The sequence below is a fragment of the Passer domesticus genome, chromosome W (assembly GCF_036417665.1).
Source record: "Passer domesticus isolate bPasDom1 chromosome W, bPasDom1.hap1, whole genome shotgun sequence".
Taxonomy (NCBI): domain Eukaryota; kingdom Metazoa; phylum Chordata; class Aves; order Passeriformes; family Passeridae; genus Passer; species Passer domesticus.
The window spans coordinates 42,693,964-42,721,269 of NC_087511.1; the positions used below are offsets into that span (position 1 = coordinate 42,693,964).

The 27,306-nt window shown below is 51.7% G+C and overlaps 2 long non-coding RNA genes across 5 annotated transcripts; one reads left to right on the forward strand and one right to left on the reverse strand.

Annotated features, from left to right (window-relative positions):
• Positions 1–208: 208 nt before the first annotated feature.
• On the reverse strand, positions 209–7,856 carry LOC135289087 (uncharacterized). The gene is made up of 4 exons (XR_010351888.1): positions 7,742–7,856; positions 5,723–5,873; positions 3,204–3,269; positions 209–3,018 (listed from the first exon to the last, which is right to left on the reverse strand). It is a non-coding gene; the product is annotated as an uncharacterized LOC135289087 (long non-coding RNA).
• Positions 7,857–7,993: 137 nt separating this feature from the next.
• On the forward strand, positions 7,994–14,040 carry LOC135289023 (uncharacterized). Of its 4 annotated transcripts, none has more exons than XR_010351818.1 (5): positions 7,994–8,018; positions 8,608–8,711; positions 8,918–9,062; positions 12,474–12,539; positions 12,731–14,040. It is a non-coding gene; the product is annotated as an uncharacterized LOC135289023 (long non-coding RNA). The 4 variants fall into 4 exon arrangements; XR_010351817.1 differs by lacking the exon at positions 7,994–8,018 and adding an exon at positions 8,020–8,060; XR_010351819.1 differs by lacking the exon at positions 7,994–8,018 and adding an exon at positions 8,236–8,254.
• The last annotated feature ends 13,266 nt before the right edge of the window (positions 14,041–27,306 follow it).

Genomic DNA, 27,306 nt, shown 5'->3' on the forward strand with positions numbered 1-27,306 from the left:
TCGACTTACCAACTGGACTCAAAAGAGAAAGCCCCTCTGGGAATCCTCTGCTTTTAACCCCTGTGTGTTCTCAGAGGTGTATCCAGGTCCCCAGTGGCCACACCAGGCGCCAATTTTCAAATCTGGCCACTGATTGGTTTGACCACAACTTTCCCAGAAACTCACTTCCTGGTCAAACCATGACAGACAGACAAAAACTCTCTAACAGTTTAAAGTTAGAAAGTGTATGTTTATTGCGATGCCGGGTGGCGTGTGGGATAGCTCCCAAATACACACCATGATTTACAGGTGATTACAGAGTCCTTTTATCCATACAACTATTGAATACCCAAAATACAAATACATTTTCATAATTTTGTTACATCTCATTCCCCGCTTCATATGCTAATTAGTTCAAAAGCTAATAATCATGCGTTGTTTGTTCTTTGAAATGGGTCGGGGTCCCTTTCATGGGGACGGGTCCCAAAATGAGGACGTAAATGAAGTCTTCCTCATTCTGACCTTTCTACCTTTTCAATGCAAGTATGACAAATGAACCCTTGGTAGAACTCCCATTCTCTGTCTTCAATTGGTTTCAGAACAGAGGAGGCCCACAACTGTCCCTAAAAGCTATTTATCAGTTTCTATATTCTTCATTATAAACCCAGCTAACCAAACATTGTGTTGACAAGCAATCCATTATTAGTTAGCTAATAACTCTTAACTTCATCAAGGCCTACCTATTCATCTTGATTAACTCAAATAAAGCTTATCTCTAACTAAAATCTTAGCTCCTCTAAAATTTCTAAATTCCTTAAAGTTTATGTTTCAAACCTGACCTCGTGTCATGATGTCCTTGCATCTTCCTGTTTAAGATGGGGGTCCCACAAGGTGTGGCCATCAGGGGGTGACTTATGGGGTGCTGGTCGTTCTGTCCTGTCTTGGTTTGAAAAGCCAGGTGTCTGCTAAGGAAGGCAGACGCCTCCCCTGAAATGGAAAATGTAAACCCCCTCCTTCTGAATTGTTATAATTCTGAATTAAGGGGCTCTCAGGCAAAGTTATGGGAATAGGAGTTCTTTTTTAGGAAAAATTAAAAATACAAATGCAATAGGACAAAAAAAAAACAAAACTCAAAACACTGACAGAGGCACAATACAACCTGACATCCTGTGGGTCAGGGTGTTGGCAGCAGTCCCATTAAATGGTGGCTGCAGCCCTCCTGCAGTGACAGGTGTGGTTCTGTTTGAGCAGGGATCCTGGAGAAGGGTGGAGTTTTCCTCTGAAGGTCCAGTGGTGGTATAGATGGCCCTGGTCTTCCTCTGGGAATCCAGTGGGAAAAGGCTGCTCCTCTGGGAATCCAGTGGGAAAAGGCAGATCCTCTGGGAATTCAGTGGGAAAAGGGCTGATCCTCTGGGAATCCAGTGGGAAAAGGCTGCTGCAATGTTCCAAACCTCAGATTCTATCCAGGAAGAAATGCTTGGCTCCTTCCCCCGGGCGGAGCATCTCCCAGTGGCATGATGTCATTTTATCAGCCATGCAGTGACACTCAATGGCCCATTAACAGAAGATAATTAACAATTAATAATTATTGACAGAAGACATCTCCTGGAGGGAGGATTGGTTGTGGAAGAGATAAACTGCCCAATGAACAGAAGATAACTGCCCCACCTCTGACAGATGGCAAACAGAACACACACTTAACTTGCAATCCAGGACACGTCCTCACTGGCTGCCCCCATTCTCCAGAGTTCCTGATGTCCAGGGAGGCTGCAGCTGCCGGTGCCAGGAACAAATGAGACGGGTCTTGGTTTCAGAAAGCTCCAGAATCCATTTCTTACCCCCAAAAGACAGGGCAAAGGCAGGGCCAGGGGCTTTTTATAGGGTATCCCAGGGGTGGAGTTAGGGTTTGGGTCAAGGGAGGAGTTCTTAGCAACACAAGAAGGGTAAGATCAAATTCCTGCCTCCTAGCAACAGGGGCACTCCACACAGAATGTGTCCCCAAATCTGAAATTCCCCCTCAAACACCTCAGAAATGGTGGGACTTTAGACATCTTTAATCAATTTAATTCATTTAACCCAGTTATGGCTGTTTTTAAGGGATGAAGATGAATCAGAAAAAAATTAAGGCCAAACCAAAACGAGAAGCAGCCAGGTGTGTTCCCAACATGGATTACAGGGAATGTGGGTCACCAAGGCTCTGCCCAAGGTGGGTCCTGCAGTGGGGGATGGAGCTGGAGCAGTGCACAAAGCTCTTCCCGCACTCGGGGCATTCGCAGGGCTTCCCTTACCGGTGGCTCCATTAGTGTTTGGTCAAGTGAGAGCTCTGTGAGAAGCTCTTCCCACACTGGAGACACTCATAGGGCCTCTCCCTAGCATGATTCTTTTGGAGGACAATCAGGTTGGCGCCATGTCTGAAGCTCTTCCCACATTCCACACACCCATAGGGCTGTTCCCCAGTGTGGGTCCTCTGGTGCTGGATCAGGGTGGAGCTCCAGCTGAAGCTCTTCCCACATTCCCCACACTCGTGGGGTCTCTCCCCAGTGTGGATGAGCCGGTGCCTGACAAGATGGGAGTTCTGCCTGAAGCCCTGCCCACAGTCATGGCAGAAGAAGGGCCTCACCTCTGTGTGCATGCACTGGTGCACGAGGAGATCAGAGCTGGTCTGAAACCTCTTCCTGCACTGATAACACTCGTAGGGCCGTTCCCCAGTGTGGGTCCTCTAGTGTTGGATCAGCTCGGAGCTTATCTGGAAGCTCTTCCCACAGTCCAAGCACTTGTGGGGCTTCTCCCCATCATGGAGCTGCCCATGGACCACCAGCTCCGAGCTCTGGCTCCATCTCTGGCTGCCTTCCCAGCCCAGGCTGGGTCTTTCCCCCTCAGATCCCCTCAATCTGCGTTTGCAGCCCCTCCTCATGTGGCATCTCCTGGGCTTTTCCTCCTCGTTGGGTTCCTGCGCCGTGGAGCCACTCAAAACGGCCTCTTCCAAGAGGTTCTGCCGTGGAGATTTGTCCTCCCTGCTCTCCATCCTCAGCTCCTGCTCTGGGGGAGGAAGGACAAGGAGACGATGGGATTTGCCTCAGTGCCACAGGCAAGGGCAAGGACATGCCCCAGTGTGTTCCCGGCAGGACGGCCAAGGCAGCAGGGCTGTCCTGCAGCCGGGGGCCGTGCTGGCCTCGGAGATGGAGCAGGAAAGAGGGGGAAAGGGGCACTGACTTCCTCCTCACCTGCCTGCATGTCCTGGGGCATCTTCCTTTTCCTTGCAGCCTCCCTTGGGCTGGGAATGGGAAATCCTGGTTTGGGGAAAACAAGGGATAAGCACATAGAGTTTGAAGGTCTCTGTCTCCGTCTCTCTGGGTGCCTTCTAGTGAACCCCAGCCAGCCCCGGGTCAACAGACAACGGGGGGGGCAGCCCAGAAGCAGCCGACAGCGGGGGGGACACTCTCTGGAGCCCTGAGGGTACTGATGGCATCTGGGCTAGTCGCCTTTGCATCAGAAGAGACACTGGAGACATTGGTAGAGGACAAAAGGCGACTCTCAGCAGGGGGCCAGTCCAAGGTTTATTTGGAGCTCCTCAGGAGCCCCACTCCTCAGTGGTGCCCCTTTGCCCAGAGTAAAACAAAAGGAATCTCAAGGTTACATTTAAAGGGGGGGAGGAAACCAAAGGTAGATACATTTGCTGACCAATAAAGGCCCTCCAGGGATGCAACCTTAGGGATGGACATTTGGGATAGCATATAAAATATTATTTGAGGGGCTGCCCCCTGGCCTCAGACTAATCACTCAACGACTTGGACCAAAAGTTCTAGATAGAGGGGATGGGATGCTGAGTGACTGACAGAGAGCCAAGGCGGGGATTTGGGGATGATCTCAACCCAGGAAAATGATTACACAGGTAGAGGGAGGGGGTACAAAAAGGGGTACACCATTTGGGGAAAATAGGGGGATACAAAACCAAAACTATTACAAAGTATTACGAAGTATAAAAGCACACTACAACAGCTGTGAGCAACTGGAATTGTGCTGAAAGCAACTGGGAAGAAGTGGAATGACTGGGAAGAAGTTGGAAGCAACTGGGATAAACTGGGAGAGACAGGGAGTCACTGGGATCATACTGGCGGCTACTGGAGTCATGCTGGCATTGACAGGGAGAAACTGGGATCACATTGGGGGCACTGGCATGAGACTGGGAGTGCCTCAGGGCAGCTGGGATTAGACTGCAAGTGACTGGGATCATACTGGAGTGGCTACAATCATACTGGGATTAGAGTGGGTGTGAATGGAACCTGACTGGGGGTTTACTGGAGCTACTGGGCCCATGTTGGGAGGAAAATGTGGACACATTGGGAGCAACTGGGATCAGCTGGAAGGTACTGGAACCATGCTGAGAGGACTGAGACTACAACTGGGGCAACTGGGATCATACTGGGAGCAACAGGGAGTTACTGGGAAAGACTGGGATCATTCTGAGGTAACTAGAACCTTACTGGGGCAATTGGGATATACTGGGAGTGTCTGTAACCATACTAGGGGGACTGGAACCACACTGGGAATAGCTGGGATCATGCTAGGGACAATTCAGACCATGACTGGGGCAACTGGGCATGACTGGGATCCTGCTGGGAGGGACTGGGACTATTTGAGGGTTAACAAGGATCATAATGGGAGGAACTGGAAACAACTGGAACTATGCTGGGGGCAACTGGGATCACACTGGAATCACACAGGAAGCAGCTAAGTCCATGCTGGGTTAGACTGGGATCACACTGAGGGTGACTGGAATCATGCTGGGATTGACTGGGACTGGCTGTGAGCAACTGGAATTGTGCTGAAAGCAACTGGGAAGAAGTGGGAGTGACTGAGATCATGCTGGGGGTGACTGGGATAAACTGGGAGAGACAGGGAGCAGCTGGGGTCATACTGGAGGCTACTGGGGTCATGCTGGCATTGACAGGGAGCAACTGGGATCACACTGGGGGCACTGGCATCAGACTGGGACTGACTGGGATCATACAGGGAATAGCTACAATCATACTGGGATCAGAGTGGGTGTGACTGGACCCTGACTGGGGGTTACTGGGAGCTACCAGGCCCATGCTGGGACCAGCTGGGGACATAATTAGAGCAACTGGGAGCAACTGGGATAAAACTGGGGGCAAGTGAACCACGCTGAGGTAACTGGGAGTGCCTGGCAATAACTATGAGAATGTTCAGGGCAACTGGGATATACTGGGAGTATCTGAGACCTTATGGGTTGGTGACTGGGACCAGACTGGGAGTGACTGGGAATGAGCTGGGGGAACTGGGAACACACTGGGGGCAAGGGGGAGTGACTGGGGCCCTGCTCGGAGAGACTGGGATCATACTGGGAGTGACTAGGACTATGCTAGGGGCAACTGGCAGAACTGGGAACACACTGGATGAAAGTGGCAGGAACTAGGGTCAACTGGGACCTTGCTGGATGCAAACTGCATCATCATATGGAATGACTGGGAGGAACTGGGCTCATACTGGGAGTGCCGAGGAAACTGGAAGCACACGAGGGGATCAACTGGGCTCATACTGGGAGCAGCCACTGCTGGCCCCAGGACCCCCCAAAAACACCTCCCTGGGACCCCTGATGTCCCCCCAAGGGCCATCTGTGGCTCGGCTTTGGAGACCTGCCAGCTCCAAGCATGCCCCCCAAAAAACCCCAAACCCAGGCACCCCCCGGCATATTTAGGCCAAGCTCCCCCTCCCCGGGCACCTGCGGGATGGGGGGCGATGCTCCCAGGGCTGCATCAACTTCAGGAAGTGCCAGGGCCACGCGATTGCTTCTCTCCTCTTCTCCTACTGCTTCCTGCTGCTGCTCTGCCTCTTCCTCCCTCCTCCTCCTCCCCTGTTCCCGAAGCCCGAACCTTGAGGGGAAAGGGGGAGGAAAGGGCGGGAACCGTGAGGGGAAAGGGGCGGGGCCAAGGGGACAGAAAGTCCTGAAAGGGCCTGGTTTGGCCTAAAATCACCCAAAAGGGCCTCAAATGCAGCTAAAATCCACCAGGCTTGGCCTAAAATCAGCCAAAGGGGCCCTGAAATCCACCCTAAATCAACATGGTCGGGCCTGAAATCAGCCTAATGGGATTTTGTGAGATTTAATTTGGATTTCATGAGTTTTATTGGGACTTTTGGGGCTTTTAAGGAGATTTTGATGCCTCTTAGCCCTTCTGCAAACCCTGGGACAACCCCAAAGGCCCCCAGACCCCCAAATGCCCCACAAATTCCACTAAAAATCCCAAATTCCTCAAGAAATTACAATAAGATCCTCCAAAACCCCAGAGAATCCCACAAAATCCCAGTGAAACCTGCCAAAACTCAAAAAAACTCCCCAAAATTTCAATAAATCCCTTCAAAAACCAAACTCCAATAAAATTCCCTGTTAGGAATATAGTTAGTAATTCGTGGAAATAAATGTTGTATAAAAATATATGTGTATAAAATAAACTGTGGAGGGGGGGGGAAGAATCCCTTTTTCCTTCAGGTTGGGAAATCTAGGCAACCACAAGACCACGAAACCTCGGAGGATGGACATCACGGCATTTGCATCCGAAAGGGGACTCCAGCTGCACCCAGGATAAGCGTTCAACAGCACCTACGCCCAAAGACGCCAGGTGCTGATGGCCCAGACAAGATGCCTATCTGAGGAGACCAGGACCATCAACACCTTGAATTTGAATGCCAGATTCCGGGAACCAGGGAAGTGGATCATTCTATTCCCGGACGAGGCTTTGTGCAGCCCAAGCCAGAGAAAGAAACCAACTTGAATATGAAGAACTCAGAAGGAAACAAAGACTTTCTGCCGCGGGCCAAATAAACTGTATAAGAACTGCTGCCTTGAAGCAGTTGATGTGAACGGGGAGGTGAGGCACCAGTGGGTCCTTTCCTCACGTTCACCCGTATCACCGACCAGGGGTGATACGCTGTCCATTTTGGTGGTGGCTGTCGAGACTGTTTTTATGGTTGCTAAATAAATTTTATTTTTCATATTTTTATTAAAATTGGCTAATATGCATTTTTCATTTATAACATTCCCCAAAATCCAAAACCCCCCAAATCCACAAAACCCCCAAAATCCCATAACCCCCCAAAACCCCATAATTCTCTCCAAAACCCCAATAATACCCCCTAAACTTCCATCAAAATCTGCCAAAGCCCTAAAAAAGCCCCAAGAAACTCCCCAAAACCCTCCTAAACTTGCCCTAAAATGCCCCAAATCCCAAAATGCCACCCAAAATTCCCTCAGAACCCCCCAGACTCACTGGGGCTGTCCTGGATCAGGGGGCACCGGCCGGTGGAACAGGCACCACTTCAGGGGCCCCTTGGAGCTTTTTGGGGAGGGGGCACCATGGGAGACCCCCAAAAATGGGAGGGGGAGGCAACCTGGGACCCCCGGAGACCCTTAAATCTCCCCCACAAACCCCTCCAGGAACCCCAAATCCCCCTGAAAAGCCCCCCAAGGTTGGCCCAGGACCACCCTGGAACCCCAAAGTCCCCCCAGACGCTCCCATGACCCCCCCTCGAGACCCCTCTTAGGACCCCTCCACACCCCCCAGATCCCCCAACAGTGCCCCAGGACCCGTCCCCACACCCTCCCTTACACCTCACGTTCCCCCAGACAAGACCCCTCCCCAAAACCCCTGGAACCCTCCCCAAAGCTCCCCCAGACCCCCCCCCCCCAGGAACCTCCCACGACCCCCCCCCCCCACGATCCCCTCTCAGGCCCCCCCTCCCGCACCTGTCCCGGCTGCCTCAGAAGCTCCCGGAGCCCTCCGATTGCTCCCAGCGCCGCCCCCGCTCTCTCCAGCACCTCCCGCAGGACCCGCCCGACACCGGGGGGGGGGGGGGGGGGGGGGGGCAGGGGCCGGCGGGGAGGGGGCCCCACTTCCGGCTCGCCTCTGATTCACTGGAGCGGAGCAGGGAAGGCAGGCATTGCTGAGGAGAGCAGTACGGTGATTGGTTGGTTCAGCGGGGCGCACCACTATTGGCTGGAGGAGCCCGTGCACGCAGCGGAGGTGGGTGATTCTGAGGGCAGTGCGTCTTAGGAGGGAACTGAGGTGGGGCCGGGGGAAACTGGGACAGTTTGGGGCGGGTCTGAGGAGAAATTGGGGATTTTTGGGGGGCTTGATGGGAAATAGGGGGGTGTGCAGTGGGTTTGGGGGGAATGAGGGCGTCTGAGGGTGCTTTGGTGGGTCTGAGGGGACTTTAGGGATCTTTGGGGGCAGCTTAAGAGGCTCTGGAGAGTTCTCAGGTGGGTTTAGGAGGATCTGAGGCGAATTGGGAGGGTCTGAGGGGATTGTGAGAGGAACTGGGGGGTTCTAAGACGATCTGGGAGGTTCTGTGGTGGGTGTGGGAGGAATTTGGGGGAGTATGAAGGGATTTCATTGGGTTTGGGGGGGATTGAGGGGTGTGAGGGACATTTGGGGCAGTCTGATGGGATTTGGCGGGGGAGGTCTCAGGTGGGTCTGGGGTCAATTTTGTGGGGAACTGGGGGGTCTGAGTGTCCTGGGGAGGCTTTGGGAGTCCTGGGCTAACCTTGGAGGGCTCTGGGTGGAATAAATAGGGCAGGAGATCTTTCTCCTTTTTAATGCCTTTATTAAAAAGAATCAGCTCAAGTGGGAAGAAACCGACGGGTGGCGCCCACGCCGCCGTTGCTCCCAGGAGTGCCATGGAGGAGGAGGAGGAGGAGGATGCAGCTGTGTCCGCTGGTATGCAGGCAGAGCTGGGGCTTCCGTCCTCACGAGAGATTAGGAGATTCCGCTTTTTTGGTCTAACATTTCAGGTCCTCTCTCTAGTTAACATCTTTTTAGGTTAGGGTGAGAAGTAAAAAGGATCTTAGCAGATACTGGACTAAGTTCCTCACCTTTAGACATCACTTAGGTCTTTTAATTCTATGTTGGCTCGTTGTTTTTAGGTGTTTTTTCCTGGAAAATTGCAAAATCTGGTGAAATGCATTCTTATCTGCATACCAGCTCTGATGTCACACACTTCCCCTGATACCTGCAGGGTCCGGTATCACTTCCTGGCAATCAGCCAGGCTGATCACCAACCATTAACAGGTAATTGAAGAAGAACTCTCAACAATAGGTGACTGCAACGTGAAGCTAACTTTCAATTTATCAGCAACTGGTTCAACTTGTTTTAACTCTGCAACCTTAAAAAAATAGATAACTTTTTACTCATAACATGGGGAGTTTGGGGTACCTGGAGAGGTCCTGTGGGGTTCCAGGCCCCCCCTGAACTGGGGTCTGGGGGTTTCAGGGTGAGGGGGCACAGCAGGGTTTTCCCCCCCTCCCGTTTTTGCGGGGGGCTCCCATGGTGCCCCTTCCCCAAAAAGCTCCGAGGGCCCCCTGAAGTGGCTCCTTTTCCATCGGCCGGTGCCCCCTGATCCAGGACGGACCCAGTGAGTCTGGGAGGATTTGTGGGGATTTTGTGGGGGTTTTGAGAGGGTTTGTGAGGATTTTGGGAGGGCTTTTTTGGGCTTTGGGGGATTTTGTTGGGAATTTATGGGGAATTATTGTGTTTTTGAACAGAATTATTGGGTTTTGGGGGGTTTTGTGGATTTGGGGGGTTTTGGATTTTGGGAGATTTTATTGGGATTGTGAGGGTTTTTGGGGGGATTTATTTAAATTTTTGGGTGTATTTTTTAATTTGGGTGGATTTCATTGGGGTTTTGTGAGATTCTCTGGGGTTTTGGAGGGTTTCAGTGAGATTTTTGGGGGATTTTGGGGGGTTTTAAGTGGAATTCTGGGGGGGCTTTGGGGTTTTCTTCAGGTATAGGGAAGGGGTGAGAGGCACCAAAATCTCCTTAAACACCCCAGAAGTCCCAATAAAACCAAGGAAATCCCAACTAAACCCCACAAAATCCCATTAGAACACCCTAGAATCCCAATAAAAGCCCACAAAATCTTTTGAAATCCTAAAAAAAACCCCCAAAATCCCAATTAAACCCCACAAATCCCCCCAAAAATGTCCCCTAAACCATAAAAAGCCCCACAAACACCCCCCCCCCCCAAGACCCAAAGAAATTCTGGCAACACCCAAAAACCCCCCAAAAATCCCCAAAAATCCCAAACCCTCAAAGAATCCCACTAAATGCCCCCACAATTGCAATAAAATTGCCCCACACAACCAAAATCCCCCAGAAATTACAATAAAACCCACCAAAAATTCCAAAGAATCCCACCAAATCCAAGTAACTCCTCTCTAAATTAAAAAAAAAAAAATCACTAAACTCCCAAACACCTGCAGAAAAACAACCCCACAAAGTGCCAATAAAACCCTCCGGAAATCCACAAAACCCCCCAAAATCCTCAAAACCACTCAAAATTCCCCAACTCCCCCCAAACCCCATAATTCTCTCCAAAAACCCCAGTAGTTCCCAGCTGTTTCCAGTGTGGTTCCATCATTCCGCTATGGTTATAGACACTCCCAGTATGGCCCCAGATATCCCTGCCCTAGTCCCAGCCACTCCCCAGATGATCCCAGTCCCTCCCAGCATGGTCCCACTCACTCCACTTGCCCCCAGTGTGGTCCCAGTTCTCCCCAGCATGGTCCCAGGTTTTCCCACTGTGGTTCCAGTCACCCCAGTATGGTCACAGACACTTCCCGTATATTCCAGTTGCCCCCAGCATGTCTGTAGTCATTTCCAGTCACTGCCAGTGACCCCAGTAAGGTGTTAGTTATCCCAGTGTAATCCCCCAGTCATGCCCAGAATATCCCAGTTGCCTCCAGCATGCATCCAGTCCTTCCCAGTTCCTCCAGTTTGCTTGCAGCATGATTCCAGTTTCTCTCAGTTGCTCCCAGTAGTCCAAAGTGTGATCTCAGTCATTCCCTTTCGACCCCAATATGATCCCAGTAAGCTCCAGTTTGATCCCAGTCACATGCCAGCCCTCCCAGTGTGGTCCCAGTATAATCCCAGTTGCTTCCAGTCTCTCCCAGTATGGTCCCAGCTGCCTCCAGCATGGTTCCAGTTGATTCCTGGATCAATCCAGTCAGTCCCAGTATGATGCCATTTGCTCCCAGCATGCTCCCAGTTGCTCCCATTCTGGCCCAGTAGGGGGATGATGTGCAGGATGTGTTCCCAGTCGCTCTCAGATACTCCCAGTATTAGTCCAGTGTAGCTATGATATTTTATGAAAAATCCTCTGCTAGGCATTTTCCTGTCCTCAGGAGCTGAGAGCCTCAGGAAAGAAATGTAAACAATAACTATCTGCTGCTGTGGAATGCCACAGGTGCATCTTCCATTGGTCCATGGTGATTGTTTTCAATTAGTGACCAATCACAGCCACCTGTGCCAAGGCTGTGAGCAGTCACAAGTTTTTGTTATGCATTCTATTCTATTCTTGTTCTCTGTAGCCTTCTGATCCTTCCTCTCTCTGTGTTCTTTTAGTATAGTTTTAATGTAGTATTTTAATATAATATATAACATAATAAATCAGCCTTCTGAGGAAAATGGAGTCAAGCCTCGTGTCCTCACACATGGGAGGATTGCCACAAGAGTCCAGTCCCTCCCAGTATGATCCAAAGATGAGCCCAGTGTGCTCCTAGTCCCTGCCAGTATGAAACAGTTGTGCTCCACATGGTTCCAGTTGCTATCTTTCACACTCAATTTTGTTCCAGTGACTACCAGTATGTCCCAGTGTACCTCAGTTACCTCCAGTATGTTCCTAGTCACTCCCAGTTCCTTCCAGTATGATCCCATTTGCTCCCAAGCACTTCCAGTCAGCCTCAGTGCAGTAGCACTCACTGCCAGTATGATCCCAGTCACCTCCAGCATGATCCCAGTTGATCCCAGTATAAGCCCAGTTGTTTTTAATCACCCCCAGCATGCAGCCAGTCACTCCCAGTTCCTCCCAGTTGGGTTTTTTAGGGGGGATGTTTGGAGAATGAAGAACTCTAAGGCTGAGCGGAAAAGGCCCCTTGGGAGGACATTGGGGAGTGCCAGTGGCGGCTGCCAGCAGAGGCAGCCTGGAGGAGCAGAGCCCTGTGTCCCCCAGGAGCCCAAAGTGGGGAGCCCCGAGAGGGGGGAGCGCCGCCATTGGCAGGACCCTCAACAGCCTGGAGAGGGGCAGGGGGGACTCCTTGGAGCCCCTGCAGCCCAAAGCAGAGAATGTGGGGAGAATGGACCCCGGGAGCACAGAAAGACCCAGCATCCCTTAATGGGTAGAGCGAAGAGGAGGGAGCTTTTGGGATTGCTGGGACTCTCAGCAGCCTGGGGAGGGCAGTCACCGAGGAGAAGGGAGGCCCCCAATCCAAGCGTGACTCTCAGCAGCTGGGACATGGGGGAACCCCCGAACACCAAAGGGGAGGGTCCAGGGACTGGGAATTCCTCAGAGGCTTTTTCAGGGCTGAATCTTGGTGTTTGGGAGATTTTTCTGAAGCCCGGATGGCTGGTGACTTGCAGAGCAGTACTTGGGCAGAGGGACCTTCAAAGTCAACATGCTCATCCCTTGTTTTCCCCAAACCAGGATTTCCCATTCCCAACCCTTGCTAGGCTGTGAAGAAGAGGAAGATGTCCCTGGACATGCAGGCAGGTGAGGAGGAAGTCAGTGTCCCTTTCCCCCTCTCTCCTGCTCCATCTCCCAGTCCAGCACGGCCCCCAGCTGCCAGACAGCCCTGCTGCCTTGGCTGTCCTGCCAGGGCCACACTGGGGGGATGTCCTTGCCTTTGCCTGTGGCACAGAGGCAAATACCATCCTCTCCCTGTCCTTCCTCCCCCCGAGCAGGTGCTGAGGATGGAGAGCAGGGAGGACAAATCCCTGCGGCAGAACCTCATGGAAGAGGCCATTTTGAGCAGCTCCAGGGTACAGGAAAAGCCCCGGAGATGCCGCACGAGGAGGAGGGGCTGCAAACGCAGATCGTGGGGATCTGAGGGGGAAAGACCCAGCCTGGGCTGGGAAGGTGGCTGGAGATCGAGCCAGAGCTCGGAGCTGGTGGCCCATGAGCAGGTTCATGATGCAGAGAAGCCTCACAAGTGCGTGGAGTGTGGGAAGAACTTCAGGAGGTGCTCCAACCTGATCACCCACCAGAGGACCCACACTGGGGAACGGCCCTACGAGTGTGGGGAGTGTGGGATGAGCTTCAGGCAGAACTCCAACCTGCTCAGGCACCCGGTGATCCACACTTGGTAACGGCCCTACGAGTGTTATCAGTGCAGGAAGAAGTTTCAGACCGGCTCTGATCTCCTCCTGCACCAGTGCACATACACAGAGGAGAGGCTTTTCCGCTGCCCCGACTGCGGGCAGGGCTTCAGGCAGAACGCCCATCTTGTCAGGCACCGGCGCATCCACACTGGGGAGAGGGCCCACGAGTGTGAGGAGTGTGGCAAGAGCTTCAGGCACAGCTCCACCCTGATCCAGCACCAGAGGATCCACACTGGGGAACGGCCCGACAAGTGTGTGAGGAGTGCGGGAAGAGCTTCAGCCGGCATTCCACCCTCGTCATCCACCAAAAGATCCACTCTGGGGAGAGGCCCTACGAGTGTTCCAAGTGTGGGAAGGGGTTTCGGGTCAACTCAGATCTCCTCCAGCACTGTCAGAGTCACACAGAGGAGAGGCCCTTCTGCTGCCCCAACTGAGGGAAGGGATTCAGGCACAACTCCAACCTCGTCACACACCAACACATCCACGCTGGGGAGAGGCCCTACGAATGTCCCCAGTGTGGGAAGATCTTCTCACAGAGCTCTCACTTGACCCAACACTAATGGAGCCACTGGTAAGGGAAGCCCTGCGATTGCCCCGAGTGCAGGAAGAGCTTTGTGTGCTGCTCCAGCTCCATCCCCCACTGCAGGACCCACGTTGGGCACAGCCCTGGTGACCCACATACCCTGTGATCCATGTTGGGAACACATCTGCCTGCTTATCCTTTTGGTTTGGCCGTAATTTTCCTCTGATTCCTCTTGAAAAACGCCAATCACTTGTTCTAAAATTTTAATAGTAATAAAATAGTTATTAAAAAAATAATAATAATTAGAGCTATAAGAATTTGGACAATCAGATTTAGGATAATAAAGGACAATAAAAAGCATAGAATTACAGACGTCTTGGTGTGTTTTCCTTTCTGCCGCGCAAAATCACACCTCGCTAGCAAAGGATTAACCCTTAAAAGCAATAGCCTGTTGCATATTCATCTATGTCATACATGATTCAAAAATTTATTTCAAACAAAGGGTGTTTTCTGGTTATTGTCAACTTCCCCCCTGTCCTGAGTTGACTATATGATGCTTTTATCCCCAATCGTCTTGTTCTGTTTATACTGAATAATAAGTTTTACACCTTTAAGACTCTCTTCCAGACAGTGAGGAGGGGAGGGAAGAAGCGCGCAGTTTGTTTTCAGACTGCTCTCACTCCTCCACATTCCTGCTCCTGGACTGTGTTGTCTGCAGATGGACAGACAGCCGGACAGAGCTCCTTTTTTCCCTTTTTCTTGCTTTTAGTTAGTTTTAGCTAGCTGAGGCAAAGAAGTTCTCTGCATTGTGATTTTTTCCTTTTTTCTTGGACCTGTTCAAGCCTGCTCTGGACTGAACACCCAAAAGAACACCGGCAGCTCCACCTGTGGCCCCCCTGGCCGGGCCTGGGCCACGGCGTTTCCAGCACCAGAGAGACTGATGAGAGACTGAGTGAGCCGAGCTGCAACCTGGGGAGGGGACTGTTCTGAGTTTGCTTTCTTTGGAGCAGTGAGAAGTTTTATTGTTAATATTGTTTGGTTTCTATTGTTTAATAAACAGGTTTCTTTCCACTTTTTCTCCAAGGAGATATTTTTCTCCTGAACCGGTTGGAGGGGGGAGGGGCAATTGAATCTGCTTTTGTAGAGAAGCCCCTTTGGGGGTTATCTCCCAAACTTGCCCTAAACCAGGACACCCCCTCATCTTGTAAATCAATGTTTTGGCTCCTCAAAGTCTGTTTTTTTCTGATAAGGAGGCAATAATTCTTCTCTTTGGATTTTGGTGTCTGGTTGCTGTTATCTCTGTGCGAATAATTTCTTGATTATCGTATCCATTCCTCGAGCTAGTTAGAAAAAGTATCTTACATCGCATAGTTTCTATTTTAATATTATGTTATAGCCTAAAACTATTTACCACACGATGTAAAAAGGATTAATACAGTGCTACAAATTAATACAACATAACTTTCCAACACAACACATACAGTATTCCTTTTACTGTTTGTGAAGAGCCAATCATATAATGTGCATTTTTCACAATCCTCCCTCTTTATAAATCATTTGGCTTGAGCAATATTCCTTGTTTTCTAGCCTTCATTATTTGCTCATTTTTTTCACAAATCAATCTCGCTTCTTTGAAGGGGTCTTCTATATTATTTTGTTTCTTTGACACCATAATCCTTTGTGCTGTTTTAGATGTAGTCATCTTGTGGTCCATGGGCATGGTCACTACTTGCATGCCTTGGACTGCACTGGTGATGAGCCAAACGAAACAGGAGCTCAAACAAGGAAGAAATATTAGACCAGCTGTAGCTCATAAAAGCAAGAAGCCTAACTTCTTCTGAATCATGGTTTTCAAGGGTTAAGATTTTAGTTGAGGATTAGAACCAGTTCATATTGAAGTTAGATACACCAACAATAGGTTAATGATTATTAGATGCTTAACCTAAAGCTAATTGTTATGAGTTCATTGTAGAAGGAAGTGGAGCATGTGAACTGTTACAGAGCATATTTGTCGGAACCCAGGACATCTCCCTGGATGCCCTGGATGTCTCAAAGCCCTGGCAGGGGCTCAGAGACCCTGGCAAGAAGCCAAAGACACCTAGAAATTCAATCTTAATTCATAGAGCAATTGCCAACCCTATATAAAGAATTACAAGCCACAAAAGTTTAAGTAGCATAGTAGTAGCAATCACAAAGTGAAGGGAAAAATTTTAGAGCACTGTACAGGGGGGTGTTATATGTTGTACAGGGGGGTTTGGAATCCTTTACATGGGGGTCAGAAGTCCCAAGATAGAAACATTTGGGCTTGCCCTGTCCTTCTTCTTTCTTCTCCTTGGCATCCATGTTCAGGATGATGTTGGCATGTGTGGATTGGTTCATGGTGAAAGTACACTTGCCAACAAGGGTGAAAAGTATTGGAAATAGAAGGTAAATATCTTATACGTAGTTTTTACTATAAAAGGACAACCGCCCCGTGGGCAAAAGAGAGTGCCCTTAGCTGTTTTGCTGATCAGACCTCAGCTGAACAGACAGAAAAACTTTGTAAATAAAGAACAATAAACTCAACTGAAGAACAAAAAGCAAGAGTCCAGACTCCTTCTTCAAAGTACGGCCTGCCCAAAACCACCTTTTCCCGTGTTAAGGCAGAGACAAGTAACAGCCGACCCCAACAATATTGAAACCAGTGGAACAGTGCCCAGCACCTGAACTCTATGTCAGTCCATCATGAAGCAGGGAGCCTTGGATCATGACAGAGGGTCACAGAGACCTGATGAAGACGTTCCTGACTTCATCCCTTAAGACCACTGACCCAATTCAAGACCACTGACCCAATATAAGAATTGTGCATGCGTGAAGGACTAATAACCTGATTTCAATACAGAGCAGGGATGGGAGGTGCTGGGGTTGTGCATATGTATTATTTTGGGAAATAAATAGAAGGCAAAAATCCTTGTACAGCACAGTCACGCGTTTCGGGAACAACTGCCCCATGCCGCCCTCCAGCGTAATAAACACAACACTTTCTAACTTGGACTAATTAGAGAGTCTTTGTCCATGATTTTCAGTTTTAATGATTCACCATGATGCCCCAGAGTGTCACAATGGTATCCTTGGTTTCATTGGATCCTTCATCCCATGGAGACCCACAGTGTTCACTGTAGTCCCCTTGATTCCATGAAGCCCTGCCATGCTATAATGGCCCCTTGGTTCCAGTGGGTCCCAAAGTGTCAGAATAGTCTCCATTGTTCCATGAGGCCCCACAAAGTCACTGTGGTCCCCTTGGTTCCACAGGGCCCCACAGTGTAACAATGGACTCTTGGTTCCATGGGGTTCCTCAGTCACAATGGTCTCCATGGATCCGCAGTGTCACTGTGGTCCCTTTGTTCCATAAGTTTCCGTAGTAGAACATGGTCACCTTGGTTCTGTGAGGTTCCGTAATGCCACAATGGACCCTTGGTTCCACGAGGCCTTGCTGTGTCAGAATGGCCCCTTGGTTCCAAGAGGTTTCTCAGGGTCACAATGGTCTCCTTGGATCCGCAGTATCACAATGAGCCATTGGTTCCATGTGACCCCAGTGTGCCAAAATGGATTTTGGTTCCATGGGGTTCTGCCATGTCAGAAGGGACCCTTTGTTCCATGAGTTTGCACAGTGTCACAGCTGACTCCTTGGTTTGAAGAAACGTGTTTCCTGGGCTGTTGGGGTCCACTCCGGCTAGTTATAGACCCTTTCCAACACGATACATCGTAGACAAAGGTAAAAGATTGTGAAGCGCTCTCCTCCACGTGGGAAATATTGTCCTTTATTCCAAGACACACATCAGGTGGACAAACCCATGGGAGAAAAGAGGGCGTTCCCTGGCAGCAGGGAGCTTTTATACCCCCCGGGATGGGGACAGACAGAGAGGTCCACAGCCAATGGGACACAAGTGAGGAGTGGTGAGGGGAGGGGTAACCCAGGGGAGGGACCACCAGGGGGTACCGGGACATGTGAGGGAAAGACCATGTGATAGGGGAAAAGGGGTAACAAACCACATGATGTAACATAAGCTATACAGTGCAATACAAAACTATTCTGTGCAAATTCCCAATCACCCAGTGCAAGACAACAACTAAACTGGTGCACCACAACATTGGTTCTGTGAGCCCCTGCCATCATGAAATCTCCAAAATATCAGAATAAGGATCCTTAACACTAATTTGCTATTTAAGAGGGGATCACTTATTCAGGCCTGAGGTTTAGTGAGGGATAACTCCTAACCTTATGTGGACATGTAATTGAACCAGTGTGTTGCTTATATAGAGTTCCTAAATGTGTATTACAATTTACCCATCTCCATAAAACCCACCCCAAGTTCCCAGTTTCAGTCCTTTTTTCTCTGCATTCTTTGGTCAGATGACCTCTTCCAACCATCCTTGCTGGGAAAGCAGCCCCTGCATGCCTTGTTCCTGTGCTAAAAGTTCACAGGCGCGGTGTCGCTACAGGACACAAGACAACACGACGCAGACACACTGCTGCTCTCAGGCAGGAAAAAGAGCGTTTATTTTCTGACTCCTACATTTATAGATTTCCAAAGGTGACAGAGGATTGGAGGGTGAAAGTGCCACCTCTCCAGGGACACTGGACAAATCAACAGTCCATCAAGTTTCTCCTCCTCCATAAAAGAATGCAAAACAATAAGTTGTTTACAGAAAGTGTGTGAGAAAGTTTAATACAAGAATGCAAACATCAGAAGGCTTAGAAAATCTTAAAAAATCAGGGCGACATCTCACCCTTCTCAGTTTTAAAAATAAAGAAAAATGAACAATGTGAAAAAAAAAAACAACAAAACATGAACAAGATTCAGCATCCATCCATGGAGGAATCATCAGAGTGATCACTCGCCTCATCTGCATCCGAATCATCACTCAATGATTCACCCACTTGATGCCTTTCAGGTTGGTCACGGCTTCCATTTTGCCCGTCAGCCGGATTCTGTCTCTGCGGTTGCAGGTCAGGGCGAACACACTTTGAAGGTACCCAGCGCACCCCTGTATCTGTGGATACACAAGCATACCCACGCCCTGAAGTGATAAGGTCATAGGGACCTTCCCACTGTTTGGTGACTAAATTCCGCACCCGAACCTTCGCTCGAGGCTGATGTGCTTCGTCCGCAGCCTGCAACGAGAGATGGTGATTCAAAACAACAGGGTTATTTAAGTTCAGTGGCACTGTAAGATGATTGATGGTGTACAATGCTTTTGCCAACAGACTGTGCGGGGTTTCACCCTGCATTCCCTGTTTTTGTTTTTGAAGAACCCGCTTCAGAGTACCATGAGCACGTTCTACAATAGCTTGGCCAGTCAGAGAATGAGGGATACCAAACTTGTGTGACACACCCCACAACTGCAGGAACCGCCGCACCTTTTGCGATGCGTAAGCAGGACCATTGTCGGTCTTCACAGCAGAAGGTATGCCCAGAACGGCAAAGGCCTGCCTCCAGTGGGCAAGGACATCACGGGCCTTTTCTCCAGTGTGAGCAGAAGCCCACATTGCAGAAGAAAACGTGTCCACCGTGACATGCACATACTTGAGCCGGCCAAACTCGGCAATCAGGGTGACATCGGTCTGCCAAAGCTCCAAGGCCCTAAGGCCTCTGGGGTTTACCCCTGCTGGTAAAGGTGGAGCCAGCGCATGGCAGTCATCACATGTCTCAACAATGTCACGAGCCTCAGTTGGCGTCAGCTGAAACTGCTTCTGCAGAGTATGTGCGTTCTGGTGGAAAAACCCATGAGATGCCTTGGCCTGCGCAAGTGTATCAGGCTGAAGTGCTGCCCATGCTGGGTTAGCCAACTTGTCAGCCCTCGCGTTACCTTCCACTATAAAGCCTGGCAAATTGGTGTGACTCCTTACATGCAGAACGTAGAAAGGATGAACCCGAGCCTGAATGGCACACCACAAGGTCTTCAGCAAATGAAACAAGGCAGGGTTACTGACCTCCTTCAAGACCGAGTGACCCAACCGCTGTGCAATGTCGGCCACATAGGCAGAATCCGTGACCAAATTGAAAGGTTCCTGGGAAAATTTCTCAAATGCCATGACAGCAGCCTTCAATTCAACCAATTGGGCTGACCCATCCTCATGACCTTCCAGAACCTGCCACTCAGATCCGTCCCTCCAGGTGACAATGGCCTTTCCTGTCCTCCCTGAACCGTCAGTAAAGACGGAAAGACGGTGGGTCCTTGCACGGGTTCCTGACTATTTTTGGGCCGCAAAGAGATTTGTGTGGATTTCGCCATATGCAATAGCCTATGGCTGGGCAGATGATAAGTGATCTGCCCTGAAAAGTTTTCCAGAGCACTCTGCAGGGACACACTGTTTGCAAAGCTCCAGTCAAAATCCTCCCACTGTATCGGAAGTATGATCTTTGCGGGATCCGCACCCATCAATTGCAAACACCGTTGCCGGCATTTGATTATCAAGTGAGCAAAAAGCTCAGACAATGGGGTCGCCGTTTTTTGTGGCTGATGGGGCAGGAAAACCCATTCCAAAATGTGCAAGGAATCGGACCATTTGTCACTCCATTGGCCAATGGTGCCTGTGGGATGCGAATCTGGAGCGGTGATGAACACCGTGACATCAATGGAGGGATCAATGCGATAAACTTGGCAAGCCGAAATGGCCTGCTGAACCACATCCAGCACCTGACGTGCCTCAGGGGTCAACGAGCGAGGCGACTTTAGATCAGAGTCTCCCTTCAGTAGATCATACAGAGGAGACAGTTGTGCATCGGTTAGTCCCAGGTATGGACGTAACCAAGTGATGACACCTACCAATTTTTGGGCATCATTCAGTGTCTTCACAGAATGCACAAATTGCACCTCCTGGTGACAGATTGTCTGTTCCAGAATTTTGACCCCCAAATACCTCCAAGGCGGTTGTTGCTGGACCTTTTCTGGAGCCACCTGCAGTCCATGTGCATTCAAAGCATCGAGCAACTGAGGCTGAATTCTCAGCAGCTCATCCTGGGTGGGCGCAGTCACCAAAATGTCGTCCATATAATGATACAGACGTGCACCAGGAAACTGCTCACGAACTCCAGACAAGGCATGGGTCACATACCACTGGCATATGGCCGGAGAATTGCGCATGCCCTGAGGAAGGGTCCTCCATTGATATCTCTGTGAGGGCTCAGCGTTGTTAATTGCTGGCACTGAGAAGGCAAATTTCTGTCTGTCATTGGGATGCAAAGGAATTGTGAAGAAACAATCCTTCAAATCCACAATGAGGACCGGCCAGTCCGCAGGGAGCATGATAGGCGATGGCATGCCCGCCTGCAATGTTCCCATGCCTTCCATCACGGCATTGACCTTTCGGAGGTCTTGCAACAACCTCCATTTCCCAGATTTTTTCTTGATGCAAAAGACAGGAGTGTTCCAGGGACTGGTAGAAGGCTCCAAATGACCCTGGTCCAACGGCTCCTGCACCAGATTTCGAAGGGCGACCAATTTATCTCGAGGGAGGGGCCACTGGTTTTCCCAAACAGGTTTGTCCACCAACCACCGTATAGGAGGCGTAGGACAGTCTGCGCCCTTCATCACAGTGGCCCCCGTCAAAAACCAGTCCCGATGTGCACCCCCCACGCTGACAGAACATCCCTCCCCCAGAGGTTAACAGGAGTAGAAGTAACATGAGGCCTGATCCAGGCCGTCTGTCCCTCTGGGTTCGTGACCAGCACGGACTGCTGGCTCACGTAACACTGCGCCCTTCCCCCCAGTCCCCTGACAGGCGTCTCCACCAGATCCAGGGGCCAGTCCGGAGGCCAAGCGGCAAGAGAGAGAACTGTGATGTCAGCACCGCTGTCAAGAAGCCTGCGAAGGCGAATCTCCGACGGCGTCACACCAGGAATGGACAGGGCACACATCATCTCAGGACATTCCTTGGTCAGGACAGCAGTCCAGTGCACTTGAGGTGGCCCAGTGGATCCAAAACTGCCAGCTCCGCGGGACCGGTCAGCTGCCCTGAGAACAGAGGACTTAAAAGGCACAAGTTGAGCGAGTCGCGTCCCTTTCGGGATCGTGACGGGGGGGTGGGTGTGGAAACCATGGCACAAATCTGCCCTGTGAAGTCTGCATCAATGAGCCCCAGATGCACAATGATGCCCTGAAGGGTGGCACTAGACCTCCCCATCAGGAGAGCACTCATGCCCCCACCCAAGGGACCAAAGGCACACAGGGGAACCTTGTGTACCTGACAAGATTCTAAAACAACTGTTGCTGCTGTGCAGACGTCCACACCTGCTGAGCCGCGGGTGCTGGCTGCAAGCTGGCTGAGCAAACCTCCATCGGCTCCGGGGTCTGGAGAGAAGCTTGTTTCTGAGCGCGTCTCCCCTTCACGCTTCGCTTCCCGTTTCCCGAGCCTGGCAGTGCTTGGCCATTAGCATGAACTGTTGCCTTGCAGACATTTGTCATATGGTTTGGTCTTCCACACCGACCACACAGAAACATAGGAATCTTTGCCTTCTGTGCTTTCTTCCCCCGTTTCTTGCCACACTGAGCATTCCCCTGCTGCTTCTGCCAGCCCTGTGGTGCCGCCCAGGCTGGCTGCGCAGCAGTAGCCCAGGCAGCCATCTTCTGAACGGGGGGGCCTATGACCGAACAGGCCTCTGTCATTTGCGAGACAGTAGCCCCACCAGGAAGAGCCTCTATGATTCTCTTACAGTCTGCATTACAATTGCTCCTTGCTAGGTCCGCAATCACAGCCTCCCTTGTCAGAGGATTTGTCAGTTGCCTCTCCACTGAGGCAGTCAGCCTCCCCACAAATGTCATGAAAGGCTCATCAGCCTTCTGGACAATGGTTGCAAATGGTTGCCTTGGAGCAGCCATTTCTACGGTCTGAACCACTGCCGACGTGCCTAGTGCTTGACACTGCTCAAGCACGGAGGGAGGGAAGCCAACTTGTCCCTGAGGATCAGTGTAATTGCCTGTGCCCATCAGCATGTCAATGCCAGCCACACTCCTGGGATCCTGCGGCCCCAGCGTAGCATTGTGCTGCTCTGCGGTGGCTGCCAAGCGAGCCCACTTGGTCTCAAAAAGGCCAAATTGCACAGGATCAAAAAGAGCACGTGCCACTTCACGGACATTGGCAGGTGTGCGCACCTCAGGAGAAATCATGCGAAGCATGTGCATGACTTCAGTAGAGACCAGACCATGTCGAGCAACTGTCTCACAGAGTTTTGTCTTTGTCTTGAAGGGCAGAGGCTCATAAGTGTTATGAGCAAGACCCCTGATCACAGGGAAAGCCTGGGGGCCTCCTGGCAAGGCCGCAGCACCTGCCATGTCCCATTCCGTGGGCCCCACAGGAACAACAGCAGCTGCCTGACTGCGAGGCGGTGCGACAGCACTCAACCCTGCATCCTCCACAGCACCATCAGAGCCAGAGGAGCCTCCTCCGTAATCCTGCAGACGCTGCGAGGAGACAGGCTCGCGCACCTCATCGGCCGTAGCTCTGACTTCCCCCCAGAATCGCCTGGGGTCCTTTGGACGCACGGTCACCTGGCATGGGGGAAGAGTCCACACACCCGGCAGGGAGGATTTGCAGCCCCGGGACAACACCCGTCTCCCGCCGGCCGCATCAGCAGACGTGCTAAAGGTGAACACCCCAGTGCCCTGCCGCGCCGCAGCCCCCACAGAGGGCGGGGACTGCGGGGCCGAGCCAGCTGCTCCCCCAGCAGCGCCGTCCGCCATGGCACCGGCAGAGGGCGCTGCAGTGGACGCAGACGCCAGCACAGACCGCGAACCCGATGCGGAGCCACCCTCTCCCCGTGCGGGGGAGGGACGGGGCACAGGGAGAGATGTGGCTCGCGGAGCCACGTCACCGAGGGGCAGCACAAGGGAGGTTGGCACAGCCCCTATCAGCACCCGCCCCATCTCACGGGAGGCCGCAACTGACTCCGCCTCCGCTGAACAAAGCGAGGCAGGCAGCCCACCCACCATGATAGGACGTGATTGAACACCTACCAACGCCCCGCCACCAGCAGCCTCCACCGCCTGCGCATGCCCGGCGGGCTGCGCAGGCTCAGAATCAGGAGAAACTGTCCCTCCCGCGAGACGAACCCTCTTCCGCCGCCTCCAGGGGATATGTTGTGGATTTACCACAATGCGAACAGAGCATTGTCACCGAATCAGACCCAAACAAAAACGGACGCTGATCCAGGGCCCCCCCATCGCTCCCGAGCGCCGGGAAGGCACAAGGGGACTGCGGCTGCCCCTCCGCTCCGCGGCTCGGGGCAGGGCGAGTCGGCCGAGCCGACTCCCTGGGACCCCCAGGAGCCTGCGGGACTCCGCCCTCCGGCTGATCACCCTGGAACAGAGGGCTGGGAGCCCAATCCTCCCCCGAGGACCAACCATCACCCTCGGAGGCGGAGTCGTCCCCCAGCTCCCCCCACTGGGAGGCGGGGGAAGCCTCTGAGTCGCTCGAAACCTCAGATTCCCCTTCGTCCCCATCCGAGAAGGATAGATCCCTCTGGGAACCCTGAGAGCTGCAAAATCCAGACCCCCACACAGCCACACGCAACCTCCACCACTGTACCAGCATCAATCTCACGCTGGTAGAACGACCATCAAACACATCAGCCATGAGGCAGCGACCCACGAGAGACCACGTCTCCGGAGAGAACGTCTCCCCAGGGCCGGAAAAGAATCCCTGCTCTTTGGCCCAGTAATAGAATCTTTTGAAATCACTCCAGGACACGGAGAGCTCGTTCTCCTCCAGGAACCATCTCCAGATGCCCAAATCCTCAAACTCACTCATGATACCCACAGGGGTGCCGCTATCACAGGACAGCAGACCAAGCGCCCAGCAGGGAAGGGGGCAAACGGCACGATCTCACCCGACAGCCCGAACTCTCTGCCTCCAGCCTAGGCTGCAGTACACTTCGGTGGTCACCAGATGTCGCTACAGGACACAAGACAACACGACGCAGACACACTGCTGCTCTCAGGCAGGAAAAAGAGAGCGTTTATTTTCTGACTCCTACATTTATAGATTTCCAAAGGTGACAGAGGATTGGAGGGTGAAAGTGCCACCTCTCCAGGGACACTGGACAAACCAACAGTCCATCAAGTTTCTCCTCCTCCATAAAAGAATGCAAAACAATAAGTTGTTTACAGAAAGTGTGTGAGAAAGTTTAATACAAGAATGCAAACATCAGAAGGCTTAGAAAATCTTAAAAAATCAGGGCGACAGCACGGTAAAAATTGAATTTTGGTATCAAGGCCAAGGCTTTGTGTGGCAGGCAGAGGCAGGCAGGAGGCAGAGCTGTCAGCAAAGGAAGGGGCCAGCCAGGTGGGGCAGCTGGGGGATGACAACAGCCTGCAGGGACAGAGGCCAGGGCAGGGACACCGTAGGACAACCTGGCTTGCACAGGGCACAGGGATGTGCAGCAGCTGCAAGGCCCTGACAGAGCCACCTTGTGCAGCATTTTGGCCACGGCTGCTGGCCCTGGGCCTGAGGGCACAAGGGGACAAGTGACCCTTGCAGCCCTGGGGCTTCATTGCCTCTTTGTCCCTGCTCAGCAGCCGGGCAGGGGCCACCCCATGGTCCTGCCCTTGGCATTGCCCATCCCCACAGCCCAGAGCCCATCCCGGAAAGAGCCCTGAGCAAGGAGGGAGGGACAGAATCTGCCTTGCCAGGGGCTGGGGTTCAGGCCTTGGCCCTTTGCATTCCTGAAACACATCCAGGTTTTCTCAGCACCAGAGACACCTTTGTCTTGCTTGTCCCCAGCTGTCATCACTGCCTCCAGTGTTCTGCTCTCTCTGGAACCTGGGGACACTCTCTCAGCCCTGTCCCTAACAGGGATCTATATAAAGTACAAGAACCTTCAGTATTTCAATCTCACTTTGAGCTCTTGAGAAGTTTTTGAGCACACTCTGAGGGACTGGGTGTGATGCAAAGAGCAGCAAAGCCCCAGAGGGTGATTAAAGTTCTGGTGCTGTGTCTGTGCTGCTGAGCTGGGCCGGGATCCTGGCCCAGAGGCAGCTCCTGGCAAGGGCAGCGCTGCAGAGAGACAGCTCAGCCGAGGACCAGCTCCTGTGCACAGTCCAGCAAGGCTGGGGCTCTGCCAGGTCAGCTCAGGGACATGAGCAGGGCACAGACAGAGCTCACAGGGGCTCAGCACTGGCAGGGGCTGTGGCATGTCCCCGAGGGGGCTGTGTCGCAGCGGCACCTCTGTGGCTGTGTCACAGAGCCACAGAGCAGCTGTGATGTCAGAAAGGGGCTGTGTGACATCACTGCGGGGGGTTGTGACATCACAGAGCTAGCTGTGACATCATAAAAGGTGATTCTGTGACATCAGAACGTGGGTTGTGACATAGAGTATGATGTCACAGAGAAGGCTGTGACATCGCAGACAAGGCTGTGACATCACAGGGTGACTGTGACATCACAAAGCTGCTCTGTGACATCACATAGCAGCTGAATGACATCATATGGAGGCTGTATGACATAACAGAGTGGTTGTGCGACATCACGGGAGTTTGTATGAAATCACAGGGAGCCTGTGACATCACAGGGTGCTGTGTGACATCACAGTGTCTCTGTGACATCACAGGTGGCTGTGTGACATCACAAGGGTCTGTGTGACATCACAAGTGGTTGTGTGACATCACAGGAGCTGTGTGAGGTCACGGGGGAGGTGACTCTGCCCTGGCCCCCCTCACAGTTCCCCCAGAGCAGTCCAATGCTGCTCGTGCACAGCAGGGTCCCCTGTCTCCCCTGGTCCCCCCGCCCCTGGCGCCGCAGCCTCCCCCAGAGGATGTTCCACGAGATTGACCCCAGGGCCTGACATGGGGATGGGGGGCTGGGGCTGTGGGGGTGGGACAGGGGCACAGGGACCCCCCGGCAGTGTCTGTGTGTCCCCCAGGGCCAGAGCATGGGCCAGGGCTCCTTCACCCTGTTATAGATACATATTATAATATTGGCTTTTCACAAATATTAAAATGGATATGTGTGGTGTTGAAGTAACTTTGTTATAAATATATAGTTTTTATTTCTGTTGTTAATTAAGCTTAGTGAAATATCTGCTTGTGTTAAAATGCCTGCTTGGATGGGATAACATCCAATGAACACAGGATGAGGACACCTGTACAGATCTGCCAACTATCAGCACTGACCTTCTGAAGGCAGAGTGGAGCAAGGCCCAAAAACTGGAGGTGATAAGAATGGACTAAAACCACAGCCAACTAATCTGCATGCTCTAAAAAGGCAGATCCAAGAAAGACCCATGCTAAACAGTTCTTGGAACATGTAAACTAGTTTGGGGAAAAAATTGCTATGCATGAGGGTCTATGAATATGCAACAGGCTGATGTAAGGGAAAAGGTATTTAAGGGGTATCCCCGAAGGTAACAGGGTGCTCTTGGCTGAGTGCTATAGCTGTGAGAGCAGAACATGCTCTTCTCAAAGAGGTTTCCAATCCAAAGTTACACCAGTTGATTTCTGCATTAACATGCTTAATGTCCCACAGAAAGCAACTGTCCTGGATCAGGGCAAATCTGGGAGAAAACCTCCAAAAGGGCCCCCCCCCCCAGAAAGCAAACCCACACAGCCCCTTCCCCCCACCAGTTCGGGAAGGATTCCTCAGAGAGAAGTGGAAAGAACC